We start from the raw sequence: 23527 nt of genomic DNA, 5'->3' as shown, positions 1-23527 counted from the left end.
GGCATGCACAGTGACAGTGTGATGACTTAAGCTAATGACATGTTGTTGTTTTTCCTTAGATTCGCCAGCACGCACTCACTCACAGGACCCCGAAGAGCCACCCCTGACGCCAGAGAACCGCCGGGCTTCAGCTGTACCTGCGTCACATCCGCTCTCTGAACCAGGCAGCAGTGCAGACACCAGCACTTCTGTGGGCATTAGATCTTCAGCTAGAATATCAGAGCACAGCAGTGAGGGCACTTCACACTTGGAGACAGAGAGTGCTCAGGGCCCTGGCAGCCGGAGGACTGCAGGGGACCAGGACGATGCTGAGTCAAAGGCAGATGATGGGCCTCTGGAGTCGTCCATTAGGTGGCAGATGCTGAATGTCCAGCGGGATGTGCGGGAGGATCTGGTGGGGATCCATGAGGGTATGTGTGCCATGGTCTCTGTTGTGGAGGAGTCCATGTGGAGCATAAGCACTGCTTTGACCCCCATGGCCGAGCACACTGCCCCCTCCATTGAGAGAGTGGCGATCCTCATGGTGAAGCAGCTCCAGGGGCAGCACCAGGGGTTCCTGGGGTTGCGCTCAGACCTGCCAGCCTGCACACAGGCACTGGCCTCAGGTGGTCAGTGCCAGTGTGGGAGTTGGATGAGGCATCCAATGTACCAGCTAGGTGCCCATCCATCAATGGCGAACAGGAAGGTCCAAAGCGACCTCACGTTGGTGCACGAGCTGCTTGCTGTCTCTGCGGGCTCCTCTCAGGGAGCTCTGGCTGCCGGCAGCAGCTCCTCTGCCCCTCTGCCAGTGACCATGGCATCTGGTGAGGCTGCGAGGACTGGGGAGATGCCAGCTGTGGCACTGGTCACTCCCTCCCATGTGGGGCCAGCACAGGCACCACTGGCCAGAGGATGACCACTAAGGTCATCAAAACCAACAAGACGCCAGGGTGAGCAGGGTGCCTCGAATGCTTCTGCCAGCGAGTGGAGGTGCGGGTGGAGGGGCGGTGTGGGGGCACCAGGAGTAGCAATCGCAAGTGTAAGTTTAAGGCACCATGAGCACAAGAGGGACTGGCTACGGGTGACCTTCTGTTCTGTAATGTTTTGTTTATGTTTACTAGCCTGGAAATGAAGACCAGAGAAAGTTATGCTAATTTGTTTGGATTGTGAAAATTACATAAATTTTGTTTTTGTCTTAACGGCCTGAGTATGCTTCACCTTTTTAGTTCTTTGGTGCAGGGTACACCAGTATGTAATGCTGGACATGAGTGGTTCTAAACTTTATTGCACAGGCACTGAGTGGACTTTGGGTTCAAATGAAAGGGTCATTTCAGACATCCGGGTCGGAGGCGGCAGCCCTGGCAATGAGGTGGAAGCAGGTCTTTGGCAGCCTAGCTGAAGGAGTGCTGGATCAAGGCATCCCTGTTGACCCTGCCTCCCTGGAGGATACAGAGGTCCGCCCACACACCCTCGGCATTCTCCTCACCATGCTCCTCTTCTGACTCACTACTGGATTCATCCTCTGTGGCCTGTGCAGTTGCATCAAGATCCTCTTCCTCCAGTGGGTTCCCCCTTGCCAGTGCCAGATTGTGGAGAGCGCAGCATGCAACAACTACCTGTGACACCCGCTCTGGAGGGTATTGTAGTGCTCCCCTTGAAAGGTCCAGTTATCAGAAATGCATCTTAAGAAGATCTACGATCATCTATCCCTGCCCTTGTGGAGGCATGACTCATATTATAATGATGCTTTGCCTCTGTTCTTGGGTGGCAGAGAGGCATTATAAGCCACCTTTTCAAGGGATAGCCCTTGTCACCCAGCAGCCATCCATCCAGTTGTGCTGCAACACTGAATGGCCTCGGCATCTGGGAGAATCTCAGGATATAAGCATCATGGGAGCTGCCAGGGTACCTTGCACAGACTTGCAGACTCTGTGTCCTCTGGTCACACACTATCTGGGCATTCATCGAGTTGAATCACTTCTTGTTGACGAAGGCACTCGGCTGACCCGCTGGCGCCTTGTTGGCCACATGTGTGTAGTCGATCACACCCTAGATGTGGGGGAACCCAGCAATCGCTGTGAACTCTCTGGCTCGCTCAGCCTGGCTGGCCTCGTTTGTACAGAAATGAATAAATGTCATTACCCGCCTGAACAGAGCTTCTGTCACCAGCTTGATGCAACTGTGGACAGCTGATTGGGAGACTCCACATAGATCCCCCACTGAGCCCTGGAACGAGCCGGAGGTATAGAAGTTGAGGGCCACTGTGACCTTCAGCGCCACTGGCATGGGGTTTCCACCCATATAGTTAGAGATGATGTCAGGCCCAATCATCTCACAAATGGAGATCACAGTCTCCCTGGAGAGGTGGAGCCTCCTACGACATTGCACCTCGGGCATATAGGGGTAGCTGCCTCACTGCCTGTAAACCCTGGCAGCAGGATAATGGCATCTTCTGTGGCCCCTTCTGCTTTGGACTACCTGCTGACTGTGCGCCCCTTGTGCCTGCGTCTCTTCTCCCACAGGTCCCTCCCCTGGAAGCTGCACATGGACACCTGGCCTTCTCTCCCCTCTGCTTCTCTCTTCCTCCTCAGAGGAGGTGTCACCAGCGGAGACCACAATCCCCATTACCAGGGTGACAGAAGACTGGCTGATACCTGGAAGGATCCACAAGGTCAAAATCCTCCAGGGGCCTTGAAGAAAGGATGGGAGCTGTGGGGGAGGGCAGTTATGCACAAGGGTGCCTCAGTGTGGAGGTACCCTCAGTTACCTGCACTGAAGGCATCAAATAAAGAGGCCCAAAGCCAGTAGGAGACATATCCTCTCCACAGGATGTGGCCCCATCATTGGGGTATGGAGGCTCTAGTGCTGATGGCTAACCAGCCTGCAGCCAGGCAGGAAGCTGGTCCAGCAGCAGGAAAATACCGGCACTGATACAAATGGGCACCTAAGTATTTCCAGCATCTTATGTTGATAATCGGAACGTTTTCAGCACAATTTGCTCCAGGCACGGCTCAACATCTAATATCCTCATTTTAAATTAGTTACATAATTATCCAGATAAGGAAGACAACACCATCCAGACTACATTCAAGCTCAGCAAAACAGGATTCCATATAATCTTTTATTATTTTAATAAATGTAAATTGAAACCTTTTCCCCATATAGAATGCCTATCTCATTCACAGAGGCATTGCCCGTGTGATTGCTGCATGCTATGTGTATCTCACCCAGTATAACATTCCTCTTGCAGGTATCACTCTGCTTGATTGGAATCTTGTTACAAAATAGTAAAACAATGAGAGATTCAGACAATATCATAACTCTCATTATTAAATCCCATACAGTTTGTCAGTGTCATTTGAGCTCTGTCTAATTTTCAGTAACTGAATAAGTCATAGGGACAATAGGACTTAGGAGCAGGAGTAGGTTATTCGGCCCTTAGAGCCGAATGATCCATTCAATAAGATCATGGCTGATCTGGTTGTGGCCTCAAGTCCACTTTCCTCTAGGCCTCCAATAACCCTTGACTCTCTTGTCTATCAAAAATCTGTCTAACTCAGCCTTGAATACGTTTAATCACCCAGCCTCCGCTGCTTTCTGGGGAAAAGAATTCCAAAGACTAATGACCCTCTGAGAGAAAAAATGTCTCCTTATCTCCAAGGAGACCTCTTATTTATAAACTGTGCTTGTTAATTTTAGGCTCTCCCACAAGAGGAAACATCCTCCCAGTATCTACCCTATCAAGTCCCCTCAGGGTCTTATTTATTTCATTAAGATCATCTCTCATTCTTCTAAACTCCAATGGGTATAAGCCTAACCTGTTCAACCTTTCTTCATAAGATAAGCTCTTCATCCCAGGAATGAGTCGAATGAATCTTCTCTGTACTGCTTCTAATGCAATTATATCGTTTTTTAAATAAGGAGACCAAAACTGTACACAGTGCTCCAGATGTGGTCTCACCAAGGCCCTATACATCTGCAGTAAAGCTTCCCTAGTTTTATATTCCATTCCCTTTGCAATAAATGTCAACATTCCATTTGCCATCGTAATCATTCTCTGTATCCGTATACTAACTTTTTGTGATTCATGTTTCAGAATACCCAGATCCATCTGTGCCACCGAGATCTACTCTCTCCATTAAAATAGCATACTGCTTTATTACTCTTCTTGCCAAAGTGAACAAGTTCAAATTTTCCCAATTAAACTCCATCTGCCAAATTTTTGCCCACTCACATAATCTAGCTTGGTGTCATATATATATATATATATATATATGAATTATCCATTTATCCATGCTTTCTGCTTCTTGTCAGCTAACCAATCCTCTAGCTATACTAATATGATAGCCCCTTCAGCATAAGCTCTTATTTTGTGTAGTAACCTTTGATGTGGCACCTTATTGAATGTCTTTTGGAAATCCAAGTACACCACATCTACAGGTTCCCCTTTATCTACCTTGCTTGTTACTTCTGCAAAAAACTCTAATAAATTAATTAAACATCATTTTCCCTTTCACAAAACCATTGTTGACTCTGCGTGATCCCATTACGATTTTCTAAGAATCCTGCAATAACCTCCTTAATGATGGATTCTAGCAATTTTCCAATGACAGATGTAAGACTAACTGACCTATAGTTTTCTGCTTTTTGGCTCCCTCTTTTCTTGAATTAAGGTATTAAATTTGCTATTTTTTAAACTGCTGGGAATTTTGGAAGATTATGACCAATGCCTTTACTATCTCCGCAGCTATTTCTTCAGTCAAATTCTGTCTTTATTTAATAATGTTCTGGGACTTTTCCAGTGATTTTCAGGGATTGCATTATGAATCTGTCCAATTAAAATTAGGACAATTCTGCTGACTGAATAAATCAAACTTGTTAAACATGGGCTGCCAGGATTTCCTCCCCTATATCCTTTCTGCCTCCATTTAAATCTATTCTTTTAAAAGCCTTCTCAAAACCTATCTTTTCAACCAACTTTTCCACTCTTCCTCATCTTTCCCCCTATGGCTCCACATCCATTTTCCTGTCCATTTCTATTTGTGAACTGCCATTGTGAACTTTTTTTTTAATGCTGTAGGCACGATAAAATTTTTTACCTTTGGGGATTGAGCTCTTCATTCAATCCATTTTGCTATTGCTTTATATTTATCTTTTTGAGTATGCATCAGTCTGTGTTATTTGATAAAATATGTACAGGCAGAGCTTTTGAAAATGTCTTTAAATGTTTTTTTTTCATTTTGCTGACATAACACAGTAGCTGAAACCAACTTCCTACGATCCAGGTATTATTTTGGAATTACAAACTACTGCTTAACCCTCTGTTAATTTCTGTTTCCTTTTATAAGGGACTAAAATAAAGACGAGAATCTTTAGTAGGATTATCCTGCATCTACTTCCAAAGTATATAGGAATTTAATATATTTTTCCTTGATGGCTCAGAAATGACTAGCAGGGTAATATACTTCATTGCATTATATTACAGTGAATACAGACAGACTATAAATCATTCAGACTGACCACAGTACTTAATAACAAATCTGAATGACATCTAATGAAAATGCACCATCACCTTTCCATTAAGTTGTATAGGGAGGAATGAGCAATATCTGTGTTTAGCAATGAGATTCTGCATAACTTTGCTGCATCTGGCTACACTCACACTTTATAAATATCAAATGCTATTCATTGTAGCTCAGTATTTATTTCTAGAGTATTTCTGCTAAACCATCTGTAGTGACTGAATAATTTTGTTTATTTTACAGTGGAACTCACTGTGCTGCACAACAATAAGTGAGTTCTATTCCTTTATGATATGGTAATGTTAGCAAATCGTATCTATTTTTGCCTTGTTCATTTAGTATTTTCATGAAAAATAATGTTAGGCAGAATCTCTCTTAGATGTTCATTTTTAAACCTTTAATTGTGGTCCTTATAGGGATTACCATACACATAGCATTTTTGAGACCTGCAAACCTCTTAATAGTGTGATTAATGTTCCACTTGTATTGCCCTGATTAGTGCAGTACATTTTGAATAGCAATGTGCAGTGCAGTTGAGTAGATGAAGCCAGATCCCTGTTTGTGTGCTCTCAACACTTACACGGAGTGCTGGTTATCAATGTCTGACTGCTGGAGCGATTTCTAATGATTTGAAGGGGTTGACAGGAAAGAAAGCTCTTTTCATTCATTAGAAAGTTAATGAGGATAAAACAGGTTGCAGGAGTTTTTTTTAAAAAAGCTTAAATAGTAACGCTTTCCAGGGTGGTCACACTTCTGATGCCAAGTTTCACACGTTTGTGAAATCAGTGGGAGTTTGTTGCATGCTCGGTATTGATGCATTCCAGCAGATTCTATGCCAAGTGTACAGAGTAACTAGCTCATCAGACTGGATCACAGACACATTTTAAAACCTTCCAAGAAGTGGCACAGACTTACTTTAAATGGAAGTTGGTGGGTGGGGAGGGGTTGGAGTGGGGGGGTGGTGGGTGCAATGAACAGAAATAATTTAATATAGCTGATACCAATGATTAAAGGGGAGGGGGCTGCACTACTGTTTAATGTAATATAACTAGCCTGTATGTAGAAAAAAAAGTTTTATTCATTTATACATCGAGCAATGTTTGTGAATTTAGCTCAATGTAACCTAATTAAGTATCATTTGACAGGGTTCCATGGGAGGAAAATCAGGATCCATTCTGTAATGTTCCTTCTGTCTGGTTGCTTTGTTTGCAAACATGGCTACACACCTATCTACCGATGGGTGAGTTGGCAAACAATATACTGTAGGCACAGAGACCATTATAAGATGAAGCACACGCTGTTTATTTACACAAGTAACAGAGCACTAACACAAAGTGTGCTTCCCCAACCAGATCCAATTCTAGACTACTGATTAACATTGTAGTGCACGCTACACAGCAATTGGGTAATACATTCACGTGGTCAATCTGCTCATATTCTCTTAAAGGAGTATTGCACCTTCAGATTACTACATCCCTCGCCCTTTACTCTAAAGTACAATTTTCAACCTTTACAATTTTCAACCTTTACAATATATCAACTATTTAAAAAGGGAGGTAGAGAGAAAACGGAATTATAGGCCAGTCAGCCTGACGTCGGTAGTGGGGAAAATCCTAGAGTCCATTATAAAAGATTTAATAACTGAGTACTCGGAAAACGGTGGCAGAATCGGACAGAGTCAGCATGGATTTACGAAAGTGAAATCATGCTTGACAAATCAACTGGAATTTTTCGAGGATGTAACTAGTAGAGTTGATGAGGGGGAGCCAGTGGATGTGGTTTATTTGGGCTTTCAGGAAGCTTTCGACAAAGCCCCACATAAGAGATTAGCGTGTAAAATTAAAGTGCGACGGATTGAGGGTAGTGTATTGAGATGGATAGAAAACTGGTTGGCAGACAGGGAACAAAGAATAGGAATAAACGGGTCTTTTTCCGAATGGCAGGCAGTGACTAGTTGGGTACTGCAGGGATCGGTGCTGGGACCCCAACTATTCACAATATATATCAATGATTTAGATGAGGGAACTAAATGTAATATCTCCAAATTTGCAGATGACACAAAGCTGGGTGGGAGGGTGAGCTGTGAGGAGGATGCAGAGATGCTTCAGTGTGATTTGGACAAGCTGAGTGAGTGGGCAAATGCATGGCAGATGCAGTATAATGTGGATAAATGTGAGATTATCCACTTTGGTAACAAAAACAGGAAGGCAGATTATTATCTGAATGGCTATAAATTGAGAGAGGGGAATGTGCGACGAGACCCGGGTGCCCTCGTACACCAGTCGCTGAAGGTAAGCATGCAGGTGAAGCAGGTGGTAAAGAAGGCAAATGGTATGTTGGCCTTCATAGCGAGCTGATTCGAGTACAAGAGCAGGGATGTCTTGCTGCAGTTATACAGGGCCTTGGTAAGACCACACCTGGAATATTGTGTGCAGTCTTGGTCTCCTTATCTGAGGAAGGATGTTCTTGCTATAGAGGGAGTGCAGCGAAGGTTTAGCAGACTGATTCCAGGAATGGTGGGACTGGCACATAAGGAGAGGTTGAGTCGGTTTGGATTATATTCGCTGGAGTTTAGAAGAATGAGGGGGGATCCCATAGAAACCTATAAAATTCTAACAGGACTAGACAGGATAGATGCAGGAAGGATGTTCCCGATATTGGGGGAGTCCAGACCCAGGGGTCACAGTCTGAGGATACGGGGTAGACCATTTAGGACTGAGATGAGGAGAAATTTCTTCACCCAGAGAGTGGTGAGCCTGTGGAATTCGCTACCACGAAGGTAGTTGAGGCCAAAACATTGTATGTTTTCAAGAAGGAGTTAGATGTAGCTCTTGGGATGAAAGGAATCAAAGGATATGGGGAGAAAGCAGGAGCAGGCTATTGAGTTGGATGATCAGCCATGATCATGATGAATGGCGGATCAGGCTCGAAGGGCTGAATGGCCTACTCCTGCTCCTATTTTCTATGTTTCTACGTAACTATTTACATAAATAAGGTATTTACAAATTCAATCTCTCTGGAGGCTTTGTTAAACGTGTCGAATGTTGTGGTTCTATGACTTCAGATGGTTTATCAGGAGTCATCTATCCAATAAGCTCTCCAGTAGGAACCTGTAAATTTGTCTCTTCGAATCTCTCAGGCTCGAAGGATCCAACATGTAGTTCCAAACCAAGGAGCATTCTTTCTACATGTGGTGTAGACTCCAGCCGAAATGATTTCACCCTCTTTCGGGCCCAATAGCATGCACTCCTGCTGCCCCTCCCCCCCTAGTTCAACAATATGAAGGTCAACTGTCAGAAAGGTTCTCAAAATCTGGATGTTGGGCAAGGCTAAATTCAACACAGTATGATCAGCTCCCTGTTGTGTAAAAGTAAAAAAAAATTTGGTGCCTTGTTAGTAATTTTGTTTTTTCTCCATACGTGTCTCCTTTTGATGGGTTTACTTCTTAGCAGCCTTGACTTTAATCGTGGCTTTCTTTTCAATTTCCCTATTGGCCAGACTAGGGACAGAATTTTCTGGTTGGTGTGCGGGGGTGGGCCCGGCACGCTGACGCATAAAATGACACGCGATGACATTGGGCATGTGTCCCAACGTCATCGCGCACCATCGCGATATTCCGTTTGGCAGGCCCATGCCAGAGTCGGTTGCATGTCCGCCAAAATGTTAACGGCCTATTGAGGCCATTAAGAAAGCAATTATTGTCATTAGTAACGCTGCCCGTCCAACCTTAAGGTCGGTGGGCAGATAAAAACTCAAGAGGCCTTCACGTTTTTCAGGAAACCTCATCCACGAGCAGGATGAGGTTTCCTGAAGCTTTTATTAAATAAATAAATAAATTTTCGTGTATATAAAACCATGTCCCAACTCAGTCACACGAGGGAACATGTTTAAATGCATTTTTAAATAATTTATTCCATTACTTTAATATCCATTCAATCTCCCTGAGGCAGCTCTGTACCTCAGGGAGATTGCTGCGCTCTTTTGCGTGCATGCGCAAAAGAGCGCAGGCCCCGACTCTCCCTCCTCCCCCTGTCCGCACAGGTAGCACTGAGCACTACCGGCCACGTATTACACTGGGCGGGCCTTAATTGGCCCGCCCGTGTAAAATGGCAGCACAGAGCCGATCGCGGGTGGCGATTGGCTCCACGCCAGCCCCCACCCACTCCCACACAGCCTGCCCGCCATTAGAAAAATCCTGGCCTAGGTTCAGGTATAAGCTCAACTTGAGTGAATTCAGTGGTTGAGTCTTCCAGCATTTCCTCATCTGTCAGCTCCTTTGAAAACTCAGGGGTTTCTATTTTTAAAACTTCTTGGCTTCCACATAGCTGATTCTTCAGCTCTTCCATTTCTTTTTTATATTTGTTAATTGTTTCCTGGAGAACTAAGTATTGCTGTGTATTCCCACCAGGCGACCTGAACGATGAAGAGGATATGGCAAGAAAAGGCACAAGAAGGAGAGTTTTTAATTTTGTTTTCCTCCTCTGAGCCCGACAGGGAAAGCTTAGATCGACCTCTCCTGCCACGAGCTCATCCGTGAAATGTCACCTGTCTTTCAAGATTAACCTCTCTTAACCAGTTACTTCTGAGGAGACTCGGTCCTTTGCCTGCTATCACTATGAAGGGTAGATTAACAGACTTATTTTCATACTGTACTGGAACCTTGCATATACCTCTTACTCATATGTCTTCACCAGTATATGTCTTTAATTTAGTGTCCAGATTTAGTGAGTGGCCTCCTCCATTCAGATATTTCAATGTGTGTTCCTCTATAACTGTTGTAGATACCCCGTATTCACCTCCATTCGGATGGGTTTTCCATTAAATTCCAACGTCACATACATAAGTCATGTAGTGAGTAAATACCTGACTCTGTTTCTTCTGGCTCCTCTATGGGATAGATTTTGAACAGATCTAGCAACTCAAGAATGGGCATCCATGAGGCACTGTGGGCCATCAGCAGCAGCAGAATTATACTCAACCACAACCTGTAACTTCATGGCCCAGCATATTCCGCACTCCACCATTACCATCAAGCCAGGGGGTCAACCCTGGTTCAATGAAGAGTGCAGGAGGGCATGCCAGGAGCAGCACCAGGCATACCTAAAAATGAGGTGTCAACCTCGTGAAGCTATAAAACAGGATTACTTGCATGCCAAACAGCATAAGCAGCAAGTGATAGACAGAGCTAAGCGATCCCACAGCCAATGGATCAGATCTAAACTCTGCAGTCCTGCCACATCCAGACCTGAATAGTGGTGGACAATTAAACAACTCACTGGAGAAAGTGCCTCCACAAATATCCCCATCTTCAATGAATTCTTGAATGCTTCAGCCTTCGCAATAATCTTTAGCCAGAAGTGCCGAGTGGATGATCCATCTCGGCCTCCTCCGGAGGTCCCCAGGATCACAGATGTCAGTCTTCAGACAATTCAATTCACTCTGTGTGATATCAAGAAACGGCTGAAGGCACTGGATACTGCAAAGGTTATTTTCCCTGTCAACATTCCGGCAATAGTACTGAAGACTTGTGCTCCAGAACTTGACGCACCCCTAGCCAAGCTGTTCCAGTACAGCTACAACACTAGCATCTACACAGCTATGTGGAAAATTGCCCAGGTATATCCTGTACACAAAAAGCAGGACAAATCCAACCCGGCCAATTGCTGCCCCATCAGTCTACTCTCGACCATCAGTAAAGTAATGGAAGGGGTCATCAACAATTCTGTCAAGCGGCACTTGCTTAGCAAAAACCTGCTCACTGATGCCCAGTTTGGGTTCCGCCAATGCCATTCAGCACCTGACCTTGTTACAGCCTTGGTTCAAACATGGACAAAAGAGCTGAACTCCCGAGGTGAGGTGAGAGTGACGGCCCTTGACATCAAGGCAGCGTTTGACCAAGTGTGGCATCAAGGAGCCTGAGCAAAGCTGGAACCAATGGGAATCAGGGGGAAAACTCTCTGTTGGTTAGAGTCATACCTAGCACAAAAGAAGATGGCTGTGGTTGATGGAGGTCAGTCATCTCAGCTCCAGAACATCACTGCAGGAGTTCCACAGGGTAGTGTCCTTGGCCCAACCATCTTCAGCTGCTTCATCAATGACCTTCGTTCCATCATAAGGTCAGAAGTGGGGTTGTTCGCTGATGATTGCATAATGCTCAGCAACATTTGCGACTCCTCAGATACTGAAGCAGTCCATGTCCAAATGCAGCAAGACCTGGACAATATCCAGGCTTAGGCTGACAAGTGGCAAGTAACATCCACGCCACACAAGTGTCAGGCAATGACCATTTCCCACAAGGGAGAATCCAACCATTGCCCCTTGATGTTCAATGGCATTACCATCACTGAATTCCCCACTATCAACACCCTGGGGGTCACCATTGGCCAGAAACTGAACTGGACTAGCCATATAAATACTGTAGCAACAAGAGCAGGTCAGAGGCTAGGTCAGTCACCTCCTGACTCCCCAAAGCCTGTCCACAATCTACAAGGCACAAATCAGGAATGTGATGGAATGCTCCCCACTTGCCTGGATGAGTGCTGCTCCTACAACACTGAAGAAACTGGACACTGTCCAGGACAGAGCAGTCCACTTGATTGGCAGCACATCCACAAACATTCACTTCCTCCACCACTGACACACAGTAGCAGTAGTGTGTGCCATCTACAAGATGCACTGCAGGAATTCACCAAGGCTCCTTGGACAGCACCTTCCAAACCCACGACCGTTACCACCTAGAAGGGCAAGGGCAGCAGATAGATGGGAACACCACCACCTGGAATTTTCCCCTCCAAGTCACTCATCCTGACTTGGAAATATATAGCCATTCCTTCATTGTCGTTGGGTCAAAATCCTGGAACTCTGTTCCTAATTTTGGGTGTACCTACACCACATGGACTGCAATAGCTCAAGAAGGCAACTCACCACCACCTCCTCAAGGGAACTAGGGATAGGCAATAAATGCTGGCCCAGCCAGCGAAGCCCACATCCTGTGAATGATTTTTTTTTAAAAATTACGTGGATTTCACAATTTCTACCTTTTTGTTTAAAATTCTGTCTCAACCTGTCTTTATAATATCGCATAATGTGCCCATTGCAATGGCAGTGGAAACATTCAATTCTTTTAAATTGTCATTCGCTTGCAGTCTGTCTGGTTCCATTTCTGCCGTTACTAATGTGAGTTTTCTCTGTTAAACTATTGCTTCTTGCTGGTCTGTTAATGGTGGCTGTTTCCCACCTTTCCGCGGAGCCCAGTATTTCTGCGCCATTTCTAATGGGTGCTTCCCTCCCAACGTGAAGGACGGCGCCATTTTGAGCTCCCTTGATTGCTTCTGAATCCCTGACTGCACTTTCATTGCGAGCGCCAACTCCAGCGCTTTGCCAAAGTCCAAATTAGTTTCTGATAATAACCTATTGAATGGCGCCTTTGTTAATCCCACATACTAATTGGTCTCCTCACATGTGGTTAGTCGATGTCCCAAACTCACAGTGCTCTGTCAGTTATTTCAAGGCTGCTATATAGCAAGCGACTGTCTCTCAAGGGATGTGACACCTCAAATTAAATTTAAGACACTGTGTTGTTACCGAGGATTTCGGATGAAAGTGGCTTGTCACAAGATTTACCAACTCATCAAAGCTCTTGGAATCTGGGGCGTTGTGTTCCGTTAGACTATGAATTAGGCCGTATGTTTTACTGCCGCATGTTGATAAGAGGATCGCTCGCCTCTTCTCCTCCCCTGTTCTGTCATTGGCCAAAAAGAAGAATGCAAGGCGTTCAATATAATGTGACCAGTCATCGGTGGTCCGATCAAATGGTTCAATAAGGCCAAACTGCAGCATACTGGAGGGAAATAACTTTGATGACTATGGTGAGGGCTGTACTTACAATCAGCCTGCAAAGCTCAGCTGATTGACTTCAGTGGAATTTTCACCCCTTTCCTTGGTGTTGTCAACTGGTCGTGTTTTGCCTCGTCGCCAGTTGTTATGTTCCTTCTGTCAGGTCACCTTGCTCGTGAACATGGTTGCACACCTCTCTACCGATGGGTGAGCTGGCAAACAATATACTGCAGATGCAGAGACCAACATAAGACGAAGCTTATGCTGCTTATTTACACAAGTAACAGAGCACTGACACAACGTGTGCTTCTCCATCCAGACCTTATTCTAAACTACTGATTAACGTTGTAGTCTGCGCTACACAGTAATTGGGTAATGCATGGTCAATTTGCTCACATTCTCTTAAAGGTGTATTACAGCTCAGATTACCACACACTCTCCATAGCTAGGGAATGAGTGGGCTCAAGAAATGCCTGTGTTGACACATTGACATGTAAAAGCCTCATGAAAAGTTTGGAAATAGGCAGATGACAGCTGCAATCTGTTCCAGAGCTTTTAGTTTAGTTTTGACATTACATTAGTGCATGGCCTGATTATTAGAAAATGGTTTGGATGTTGAGCAATTTGTCTTCTGGTGGAATCACTCTGACTGATGTTGCCTGGATTCTACTCCCAGTTACGAGATTTCTTATATCATCTCTCTCTTAAAACACACAAGGTGTGCATCTGGATGTGTAGTATTTGGAGCAGTAGCTCTTTAGTTTCAGCTTCTTCTTTAATCCTAAGAGACATTTCTGTCAGTGTGGAGCCAAGACTACATATGAGCATTGTATTTTGGTTGTAGTAGCCACAGTTTAACATCATAACTTCCTGTAACTTTCTCTTGTTTCTGTACGAAAACAGGGATCAACCACTGGTAGCTAATTGAAGTCAATCACTAATTTCTGGGATTTACAAGCCAAAATGAACAGAGAGACCATTGAATATTTTGTTTCATATTTGAGAATTTGTTTAAGTCTTGTTGGACGTACAGTGAATTGTATAGTGTTCAACCCATAAATATATATTGTTTATTGGGTCCTTTGTCGTACAATGTTATGAGGTATCCACTCATCTAACAAGGATTGTAAAAGTGAAAAATGTTGACCTTTTTTTGTTCAGTATCTTACAAGGTGACATGTGGAAGTGCTAATTCACAGTAATACCACTGGAACACACCATAGATTGTGGCTCAAAGATGATATCAAGAACAAATGTGTTTCAGATGCAAAGTTAGTCTATTTTTAGTGGTAATATGTAAAAAGGGCACATTGACAGCCTGATTTATCCTTTGGATAACTGAGCATGAGAATTGAAATCTGGAAAGAATATTGTACTTTGGCTTTGAAACAATCAATCAATTTCTAGAATACAGTCTTCTTTACAATAAAGAGAGCCTCAGAGGTTAAGGACCATCATTTAGGAGCAGCATTCTTAACTTTTGTGTTAAGATCACAATCGGATCAGCCATGATCTTATTGTATGGCAGAGGGGGCCAAATGACCTCCTCCTGCCCTATATCTTATGATCTTATGTTGGCAGAAGTTGAGAATTTTATTTCATCGATGGATGCTTAAAGAGAAAAGGTGTCAGGATCTGTCCTGAACAACTCTTATTGCAAAAATGTTACTCTAAATAACTTAATCAATAACTTCAATCAAAAAACCCCTTAAATTTGTCTATTTGATTAATATCTATAATATTACTGTTATAGAATCATGGATATCTAAGCATTGGAGGACCCAATCTAATCTTTTGATAATTTCATACTAGAGCCAACTACTGTAGTCCATTTTCCCTGTTCTTTCCCATTGGCCTAAATTTTGTGGTTATAATGATAGCAAAACTGTCAGTGTTCACCGTCATTAACTGATAGAACTTCTGGCGCCTGCTCATGTGCAGTTAAACACAGAAATTAAGGCCTTAGGGCTTTCCAAAGTGCTTTGCAGCTAATGAAGCATTTTTGAAGTGTAGTCACAGTTGTACTATAGAAAACACAACACCCAATTCGCTCACAGCAAGCTCCTACAAACAGCAATGTGACGACAACCGAATGATCGGTTTTACTGACATTCATTGAGTGATAAATAATGGCCATGACATTAAGGAACTGGTAATGTAAATGCTCCTTATGCATCGATATAAAATTAACTCAATATTAAATCCTATTATCCCTGTTAGCATTATATCATTTTTGATATTTAGCAGGCAGTTTTCCTGCCTATTCTGTTGCTCCAGGCAATCTTTCCTTTAGTCTCCTTTGTAAATGCAAAGCAAAATACCTGTTCCCAATAACTATCCCCATGCAATGCATTTTTACAAAATTCTACAGTGCTCATGATAATAAGCTTGTTTCTAAATTTGTCTCCTGACTCCAATTTCAGTAAGAATGAATTAGGTATTTTTTAATGGAATTTATTATTTTAATGAGTGCAGCTGAGAAACATACAATTGAGATCTGCCTTTTTTAAAGGAGACACTTTTTAGTTTTAAGCTAGGAGGGAGAGTCTAACGGCAACAGAGAGTGTTTCCTAATCACTATTGCCAGTTGAATGCCCCAGAAATAAAATTAAGCCAGTCAAAATGTGTGTCAGAGAATTCTTCAAAAATAAGCTAAGTAAAAGGCTCTGCTCACTCCACTTTTTACTTAAATCATTGTGAAACAAGAAAAGGCACAAAACATTAAAAGGTATTATTCTGATGTTGAATAAAGTGCATACCAAGGAATTAAAATCATAAGGACATAAGAAATAAGAACAGGAGTAGGCCATATGGCCCCTCGAGCCTGCTCTGCCATCCAATAAGATGATGATTGCACTTCTACTCAAATCCACTTTCCTACCCTATCCCCATTTCCTTTATTCCCTTGAATATATTTTTGACTTGGCATCCATAGCTCTTTGGAGTAGAGACTTTCAAAGATTCACAACCCTGTAAGTGAAGAAGTTTCTCCTCATCTTTAGTGCTGAATGGCTGACCCCTTATCCTGAGGCTATGATCCCTAGCTCTAGACCCTCCAGCAAGGCAAAACAGTATCTCAGCATCTACCCAGTCAAGCCCTTTAAGAATGTTATACGTTTCAATAAGAATGAGTTTACATTTTAAATTAAAAGGTGTTTTGTGCTGCCTCCTTTGAAATGCCCATGTGGTTACGTTAATTGCTCTTTATTCGAAAAGAGCCTTTCAAGCGATGTTTGAAGGTGGAACATTATCATCAATATAATACATTTCTTTTGTCCTCACTGTAAGGGGGTAACAGAGCGAAAAAATAAAGAATTATGTAGTTCCTTTGAAATGCAAGAAGGCATGATATCTAACCTCTATCAATCCGCCTGAAAGATGTCCTATCACTTTCCCACATGTTCCACCAGTTTATTGTCACCTTCTTCTCAATTCAAGGGACAAAAGGGCTAGAGAGCCCTTTCTTCGCATAACCTTCTCTTCATTTACATCTTGTAAGATTTTTGGGATGCTTTCTATTCAAGCTATGGCTTTGTTCCTATCTTAAAGAGATTATTTACATGTGTCACTCACTTCCTCTTACTCTCCCTTTAAGAGCTAAGCTTTGCAATTGTGTTAAGTTCTGCCATCTAATAAGCTCAGCGTAGGGAGAGAGATGGGTTAGAGAGATACCACAGAGTATCAAATCACAAGATCAGCTCCCTATATTAACTTTACTCAAGAAGTGGCATTAACCAATAAAAATTGAATTGTTTTCTACTGCTGGAGCTTCTTTTTTCTTTCACTTAATTTGTTATTAATTTTGATTTTGAGCTTTGCACTTATCCAGGTTTCACAGATTAGTTCATGGCACGATCCATTGCACTGATAAACATAGGGAATTATTCACTCTTGACTAGATATATATCTGTATGAGACAGTTACGGCATTAATGTTCAGGAGCAATGCCAACATGTCAGAATATTTACAAACTTGATTTTCTTGCCTTAAAAATGGACAACAGATTCAGCCCGGGAACTTCCTTGAAATAAGATGTATATTTTCTGACATCAGGAGGCCAGTGCAGTGTTGTAAATTCATTCTGGAGCCTTGACTTACATTGATTTCAGAGACTAAAGTCTACCTCAATGCAAGAGTGGAATTCAAATCCACAATAATACAAAGTGGAATATAGAAGAGCACCCCAAGTTAGCAAATAGAACAATGCAGTTTCTGTAGAAACTGGCAGTACATTTATATAGCCAATTTGACAGCTGTTTCAATTTTATATCGTAGGGCCATGGACATTTACAGTACAGAAGGGTACTAATCAGTCCATTGTGTCAATGCTGACTCCTTGCCAGAGTGATCCAGTATGAATCCCACTCCTGCACTCTCCCCATAGCCCTTTATCATCCTCTATTTCAAATGTGCATCCACCTCTCCCTTTGAAGATGCTTTGGTCTCTGCCACCCTAGCTAGGAATCAACAGCAAGCTCAGTGGATGATTTTATTTCCCACCTGGACCACTGAACTTGAACCTATACCTATCCCTCAGCTAAGATCTACCCACTCAAGACAGAATAGGGATGGAACTTTTGGGTCTGTGTGGTTCAGTTGCAAGCTGAGAAGTGTACTTAAAATTTGAGCTAGTGTGTAAGATACAGAGCACAATTTACAAGATAATGTTAAAATCCAAAATACTGCAGATGTTGCCTGATCTACCTAGTATTTCTGTTTTTCTACCAAATAATACAGCTGATTTTAGCTTGGCTCCCTGGACCAGAACAGGCAGCAGCAGTCATAAATTTAGAATGTCCTGATCTGCTCAGTTGCCATTATTTCTGGAGCTTTTATAAGAGTGGCCCATTTGCACACTTGGATTGGAAGGACTCAATTAAACTGTGAAAATTCAGGTTAAATGATGAATTTAGGGGTCCAATTGCAGTGTAAAGGCACTACTGGAGGCTGCATGAGAAGCATCAACATTTTATGGGGGTTGTGCAGCAGGAAGAGCAGTGCTAGATGCACAACAAAAATCTGGACTGGTGATGGCCCACTTTCCAACTCTTGGGATCACCTTCTCCTGAAGGTCTACCTGGCTCAGTTTTGGAGCTGGACTTGTTCCCACTTGTTCAAAAATTGTTGAGCTGCGGCATGGTGCACATCTGGTGCCCACAGCTTACTGACAGAATGGAAATGAAGCCTGGATTCCTTAACAGCAAGAATAGGCAACAGTGATTGCTTCTCACCTGCCAACCAACCATCCTCCGCTGATATTCAAAATCAGCCTGATGTTCTTCTCAAATTTGATGGAGGAATGTAGTTGCTATAAATTCTGTGAAGGAACATGATATTGTTGATGATAATTTACCTAATCAGGAAGGATACGACACATTGCAACAGTTAAGTAAACTTTCTAGCTACATGGAATATTTAAATGCTTATGAATGCACTACCACCGTGCTAAGTGGGATAGATTTCGAACAGATCTAGCAACTCATGTCTGGGCATCCATGAGGAGGTGCTGTGGGCCATCAGCAGCAGCAGAATTGTACTTGAACACAAACTGTAACCCCATGGCCCGGCATATCCCTCAACCTACCATTACCATCAAGCCAGGGGATCAACACTGGTTCAATGAAGAGTGCAGGAGGGCATGTCAGGAGCAGTACCAGGCACACCTAAAAATGAGGTGTCAGCCTGGTGAAGCTATAACACAGGGCTACTTGCGTGCCAAACAGCATAAGCAGCAAGTGATAGGCAGAGCTAAGCAGTTCCACAACCAGCGGATCAGATCTAAGCTTTGCAGTCCTGCCACATTCAGTTGTGAATGGTGGTAGATAATTAAACAACTCACTGGAGGAGGATGCTCCACAAATATCCCCATCCTCAATGATAGGGGAGCCCAGCATACCAGTGCAAAAGATAAGGCAGAAACATTTGCAACAATCTTCAACCAAAAGTGCCGAGTGGATGATCCACCTTGGCCTCCTCCGGAGGTCCTCAGAATCAAAGATGCCAGTCTTCAGCCAATTCAATTCACTACATGTGACATCAAGAAACGGCTGAAGCCACTGGATACTGCAAAGGTTATTGGCCCTGACAATATTCGGCAATAGTACTGAAGACTTGTGCTCCAGGACTTGTGTGCCCCTAGCCAAGCTGTTCCAGTACAGCTACAACACTGCTGTCTACCCGGCTATGTGGAAAATTGCCCAGGCATGCCCTGTACGCAAAAAACAGGACAAATCAAACCCAGCCCCATCAGTTAACTCTCTTATCATCAGTAAAGTAATGGAAGGGGTCATCAACAGTGCTATCAAGCAGCACTTGCATAGCAATAGCCTGCTCCCTGACACCCAGTTTGTGATCTGGCAAGGCCACTGAGCTCCTGACTCATTAGATCCTTGGTTCAAACATGGACAAAAGAGCCAGACTCCTGAAGTGAGGTGAGAGTGACTGCCCTTGATGTCAAAGCTGCATTTGACTGAGTGCTGCATCAAGGAGCCCTAGTAACATTCGTGCCACATAAATGTTAGGCAATGGCCATCTTCAGCAAGAGAGAGTCCAACCATCGCCTCTTGATGTTCAATGGAATTGCCATCACTGAATCCCCCACTATCAACATCCTGGGGGTTACCATTGACCAGAAACTGAACTGGACTAGCCATATAATTACAGAGGCTACAAAAGCAGGTCAGTGGCTAGGAATCATGCAATGTGTAACTCACCTCCTGACTCTCAAAGCCTGTCCACCATCTACAAGGCACATGTCAGGAGCACGATGGAATACTCTCCTCTTGCCTGGATGAGCACTGCTCCAACAACACTCAAAAAGCTCAACACCATCTAGGACAAAGCAGCCCACTTGATTGGCACCACATCCACAAACATTCACTCCCTCCACCACCAATGCACAGCAGCAGTAGTGTGTACCATTTACAGGATGCACTGCAGGAACTTACCAAGGCTCCTTCAACAGCGCCTGTCAAACCCACGGCCACTACTATCTAGAAGTACAAGATGTAGATAGATGGGAACACCACCACCTGGAAGTTCCCCTCCAAGTCACTCACCATCCTGACTTGGAAATGTATCACCATTCTTTCACTGTTGCTGGGTCAAAATCCTGGAACTCCCTCCCTAATAGCACTGTGGATGTATCTATACCACATGGACTGCAGCGGTTCAAGAAGACAGCTCACCCCCACCTTCTCAAGGGCAACTAGGGAAGGGAAATCAGCCAGCGAAGCCCACATCCCATGAATGAATTTAAAGAAATTAATATACCACAAAATATGTGCCTGAGAGGGATAATATAACACACTGGAATAAATGAAATAAATAAAATAGCAGGCAGATTTTCACCTGACTTCATGTTAATCCACTATCAGCATTTATTTCCAAATAAGAGGATATCTGCTTCTGCTTATACAAAGCAGACAGTTTTCCAGTAAATGAAACCTGTCCAACAGAGATGGGATCAGTTTTGATTATGAATGGTCAGTGTCCCCGTTCTGTCATAGCAAATTATCTCATTAATGCGCCAGCAACTCAAGGTCTTGTCTCTGCTCTGAACTAGCCCACCACCCACTGACGGATAAGACACAGAAAGGGACATAGTAATTTGAAGCAAAGTATACAACATAATTTGGCTGGGGCATGTCTTCAAGTATTGTGAAAAGATAAAAGACACTAGCTGTAACTGTTCCAATGTTATCCCAAAATATGCCCAAAGAGCAGCGAATTCCAATACATTCAGCAGGGTCAGTTGGCATTCATCTAGCAGCTGAACTGAAAAAAAGAACGAGTGTTCATACTGTTGGGTTGTGTAACTTCATGATGTTGGATTATTGAAATTGTTTCTGAAGGTATCTCTTCATTTACCTTGAACAAAAAAACATTTCTATTCTTTTTAACTACTTTTTGTGGTCACCTGTCTATTCTTGGAAATCAGTTTATTCTTTTGGGATTCAGTCTATAAATGCTGCATGATGCCACTACATGGTCACAGTGACCTTCACAGTTTGATTGCATAACTTTAATGGCATTGGCACATTTATTATATGAAAATATTGAGACATGTCAGTGGAGTTTTACATTTTTTATGAAATGTGTGAGGAACTTAGTTCTTTGGTCTTAGTTCCTTGTATATAAGGTGATATATACAATATCACCTTGTATATATTTTTTCATAAAATACATAAGGATATGCCATCTCTAAAAATTTCAAAATAGGTAAAGACTAAAAATGGCTGAATCTATGTCTGTCTGTGACCCCAAACAAATGAAGCTACCTGGAAGTATCGGGGAAACTCACATGTCGTGATCACTGAAGGGTCACTAATTACCCCCCGGTGGGCTGCACGGACCAAATTCAAAGAGTGCTATACAAAGTCCAACTTCATTTCATAACCCAGGCTGACCAACAGGAGTCAAAGAGCCCCACAGCCTTCTTTTCGATTCTTAATGCCATTTAACAATTTCGGGGACCCTGACAAAGGATACATATATACACATCCTTTGTCAAAGGCAGTGTAGGGAGGTGGGAGTCATGTGGCATGGGTCTCTGGCTTGTGGACCCAGTAATATTGCCTGGCTGAACTGCAAAGTCTCAGTCTGCTTTTTTATCATTTAATTAGCAGCATCACAGACAAGGAGCTCTGTCCCAGGTTCGACACCTGTCCCCAACTACACTGCTTCTGCTGGAAATTCTGTACCATTGCCTACAAGACTGATTCATCTCTGCATGCCTTTCTCATTCTGTGAAGACATCACCATCAGAAAAATGAATTATCCAGCATCGGTTTTCTGCTCGCCAACCTCCATGAAGGAATACCTCATTGGAATTGATTCTGGACTCTGGATCCACGTGAACCAATATTTATTTTCCCCGTGGTCTCTGCACTAAAAAACTTTCTTCTCTGTATCATTTTTTTACTGTATGAATGCAAAGTGGGTGGTGTCTGAGACATTGCAAACCATCTTTTCGCATTTTGAGTGCGTGCAAATAAATTAACCATTTGAGTTCATCCTATCTCGAGTTTGCTGTGAGGTTGTTAATAGAAGATTGGATCACACCAAAACCAAGGTCTTGGGAAATACATCACCATTTAGAAAGAGGGAAGCAAATCAAAACCACCTTTCTGTTTATGGATGGGTGGTGAGAGCAGAAACAATTGCTGCTTAAATTAACCTCCCTCCTAATATAGAAACATAGAAAATAGGAGCAGGAGTAGGCCTTTCAGCCTTTAGAGCTTGCTCCACCGTTCAATGTGATCATGGCTGATCATCTATCTCAATGTCATACTCCCGCTCTCTCCCCATACCCCTTTATACCTTTAGAGTTTAGAAATCTATCTATTTCCTTCTTAAATATACTCAGTGACTTGGCCTCCACAGCCTTCTGTGGTAGAGAATTCCATAGGTTCACCATTCTCCTCATCTCAGTCCCAAATGGCCTACCCATATCCTGAGACTGTGACCCCTTGTTCTAGACCCCCCAAGCCAGAGGAAACATCCGCCCTGCATCCAGTCTGTCCAGGCCTGTCAGAATTTTATGTTTCAATGAGATTCCCTCTCATTCTTCTAAACTCCAGTGAATACAAACCTAGTCGACCCAATCGCTCCTCATACAATAATCCTGCCATCCCAGGAATCAGTCTGGTGAACCTTTGCTGCACTCCCTCTATGGCAAGTATATCCTTTCTTGGGTAAGGAGACCAAAACTGCACATAATACTCCAGGTGTGGTCTCACCAAGGCCCTGTACAGCTGTATTAAGACATCCTTGCTCCTGTACCCAAGTCCCCTCGCAATGAAGCCAAAATATAATTTGTCTTCTTAACTGCTTGCTGCACCTGCATGCTTGCTTTCAATGTATTGGTGTACAAGGACACCCAGATCCCTTTGCACATCAACATTTCCCAATCTATCATCACTTAAATAATAATCAGCCATTCTGTTTTTCCTACAGAAGTGGAAATGTACTTCACACTTATCCACTTTATACTGCATCTGCCATGTATTTACTCACTCACTCAGCTTGTCTAAATCGCCTTGAAGCCTCTTAACATCCTCCTCACCACTCACATTCCGACCAAGTTTCTTGTCGTCAGCAAACTTGGAAACAATACATTTGGTTCCCTCATCCAAATCATTGATATATATTATGAATAGCTGGGGCTCAAGCACTGATGCCTGCAGTAC

Source organism: Cetorhinus maximus, chromosome 12 (assembly GCF_964194155.1).
Source record: "Cetorhinus maximus chromosome 12, sCetMax3.hap1.1, whole genome shotgun sequence".
NCBI lineage: Eukaryota > Metazoa > Chordata > Chondrichthyes > Lamniformes > Cetorhinidae > Cetorhinus > Cetorhinus maximus.
Note: the sequence above shows the minus strand (reverse complement) of the source record.